Below are 3,042 nucleotides of genomic sequence, written 5' to 3' on the forward strand. Positions count from 1 at the left end.
ACATAGGCGTACAGAGGCCCATTATCAGCAACCATCACTCCTGTGTTCCAATGGCACGTTGTGTTAGCTAATCCAAGTGTATCATTTTAAAAGGCTAACTGATCATTAGAAAACCCTTTTGCAATTATGTTAGTACAGCTGAAAACTGTTGTTCTGATTAAAGAAGCAATAAAACTGGCTGTCTGGAGCATCAGCATTTGTGGGTTCGATTACAGGCTCAAAATGGCTAGATACAAAGACCTTTCTTCTGAAACTCGTCAGTCTATTCTTGTTCTGAGAAATAAAGGCTATTCTATGCGAGAAATTGCCAAGAAACTGAAGATCTTGTACAATGCTGTGTACTACTCCCTTAACAGAACAGCGCAAACCGGCTCTAATCAGAATAGAAAGAGGAGTGGAAGGCCCCGGTGCACAACTGAGCAAGAGGACAAGTACATTAGAGTGTCTAGTTTGAGAAACAGACGCCTCACAAGTCCTCAACTGGCAGCTTCATTAAATAGTACCCACAAAACACCAGTCTCAATGTCAACAGTGAAGAGGCGACTCCGGGTTTAATCTGTGTTTGAAATTCACTGCTTGACTGAGGGACCTTACAGATAATTGTATGTGTGGGGTACAGAGATGAGGTAGTCATTCAAAATGGATGTTAAACACTTATTGCACAAAGAGTGAGTCCATGCAACTTATGTGAATTATTTAGGCTTGCCATAACAAAGGGGTTGAATATTTATTGACTCAAGACATTTCAGCTTTTAATTTTAAATTCATTTGTAAAAATGTGTACAAACATAATTCCACTTTGACATTATGGGGTATTGTGTGTAGGCCAGTGACACAAAATCTCAATTGAATCCATTTTAAATTCAGGCTGTAACACAACAAAATGTGGAAAAAGTAAATGGGTATGAATACTTTCTGAAGGCACTGCAGCAATCAGAGGACTAGTCATGGCTGTTGATGTAGTTTCTGACACGGCACAGGGAGTTTTGTAGAGATGAATAATGCATGCTGTTGCCTCTTGATAGGCCGAGCTTGACAAGAGTTGAGCAAGTAATTCAAAGGCTCTCTCCCTGTCGATGCATGAAAGTAAAAGATAATTAGTCTGGCATAAACGTGATAAAGTTAAACCAGGAGACAGGAATTCTCATTGAAAAATAAAAATAAAATATTCCATAAGCGACAATATTGACACATCTTGCTTTTTCACCAGGCCTAGACTTTGAAGTGGTTCAGTCTGCAAGGCCAAGAGATCAATAAAGTGGCTACCCATGTCAAAGGTAGCTATTTTAATGATGAGAACGTCTCAAGGTAATTACTCTATTTTGCTCCAGAGGATCCTCCCTCGTATCGACAAGGAGTCATTAGGGTTGCCGCTGTAAAGAGAAGAATGAAGGTCTATTACGTTCTCTACTTTGGAATCTGCTGCATCTTTCTGTTACATGTTCTGAGTAAGGAGACATTCTGCTTTATACTTTCACTGGCTCTGTTATTGAAGTTACCCTTGAAACTGCCGTTGTAATGTAGTTGCCCTTGTTGCTCGTCTGGCCCAACAACATCAGGCATTGTGAGTTCAAGAAGAATAACAGATGGTTAAAACTTTTTGCATCTAGAAGAAAAAGAAACGCACACCTATTTAGGCGAGGTGCTGGCCAGCGGAGTAGAAAACTTGAAAATAAAGGAGAGCCGCACACTCTAGGAGCTCAGATGCAAAAATGTAACGTCCAACGTTTCGACAGCCAAGCTGTCTTCATCAGGGTATAATCACAAACACTGCGGGATGACTCGTTTATATAGTGTCAAAAGACACACAGATGTCTGTAATCATGGCCAAATGTGGCCTAATATCATTGGTTAATTCTCAAATATAAAAAATGGCATACAAAGAACACCACACAAAAAACAAATGGATAGCATAGGGTCATAGATTCATTTTAGACAACACAAGCTTACAAACAATTACAATGGCAAAGTCACAATAATCACAAGAATGTTTTCTGTATGGTGTTCTTTGTATGCCATTTTTTATATTTGAGAATTAACCAATGATATTAGGCCACATTTGGCCATGATTACAGACATCTGTGTGTCTTTTGACACTATATAAACGAGTCAACCCGCAGTGTTTGTGATTATACCCTGATGAAGACAGCTTGGCTGTCGAAACGTTGGATATTACATTTTTGCATCTGAGCGCCTAGAGTGTGCGGCTCTCCTTTGTTTTCAAGTAAAACTTTTTGTATGAAATTGTTTCATATTTTTATGAGATTTGTTTCTCATAAATGCCTACAATAAGTTGCTGATGGGCATTATGTAGCTTTAACTGATGCCATTGCAAAAGTGTTACTGTAAACAGGAAGCTTTTTATTACTGGCAAAGCCACAAAGCCACAAGTAGCCAGCCTGCAGTGCATTCTGAAGCTGGGGTCGAGGGCATGCCCCAGAGAGATGATCCAAATGAAGTGAGTTAATCAAAGGGCCAAGTTGCAGACAGAATGTCCATATTATTGATGTTCCATAAATAAGAGGCACATATTTTACATTTTGACAGGGCCCCCCTGTTTTCACAGGGTAGTTTCCACTATAAGGCTATGGTGCTATTGTTAAAGGAGTAGTTCACTATTTTACAACTTGATGTTAGATGATTCCTCACCCTGAAAGTAGTCTATGTATAACGTATACGCCAGGAAGTAAGTGAATTTAATAATGAAAAGATAAACAAGACCAAACATAAGAAGTGTACTGAACGTGAGAGAGAACAATACCAACTGAGGGCTAAATAAAGGGGGAGTAATCAAGGAGAAAATGATGAGAAGGTGTGCGCAATGATTGTTGCCAGGTGTGCGCAGTGTGGGTTGCCAGGACCAATGGTTAGTAGACCCGTGACTTCGAGCGAGTAACTGTAACGCATGGTTCAGTTTTCGTTATACAGCCATTACAAACTTGAGCCAACTTTAGCCAGTATAAACGAACAATCAATGGAAGTGATGGGAGGCTTGTGAGCATGTTTGTTTATGGCCAAATCAACTTTAAGTAACATCAAACC

General features: G+C 39.6%; 1 long non-coding RNA gene across 1 annotated transcript; it reads right to left on the reverse strand.

Moving 5' to 3' along the window:
- Positions 1 to 724: 724 nt before the first annotated feature.
- Positions 725 to 1,740, reverse strand: LOC111980609 (uncharacterized). The gene is made up of 3 exons (XR_002879487.2): positions 1,500 to 1,740; positions 1,317 to 1,373; positions 725 to 1,070 (listed from the first exon to the last, which is right to left on the reverse strand). It is a non-coding gene; the product is annotated as an uncharacterized lncRNA (long non-coding RNA).
- Positions 1,741 to 3,042: the final 1,302 nt, after the last annotated feature.

The sequence above is a fragment of the Salvelinus sp. IW2-2015 genome, linkage group LG20 (genome assembly GCF_002910315.2).
Source record: "Salvelinus sp. IW2-2015 linkage group LG20, ASM291031v2, whole genome shotgun sequence".
Classification (NCBI taxonomy): Eukaryota; Metazoa; Chordata; class Actinopteri; order Salmoniformes; family Salmonidae; genus Salvelinus; species Salvelinus sp. IW2-2015.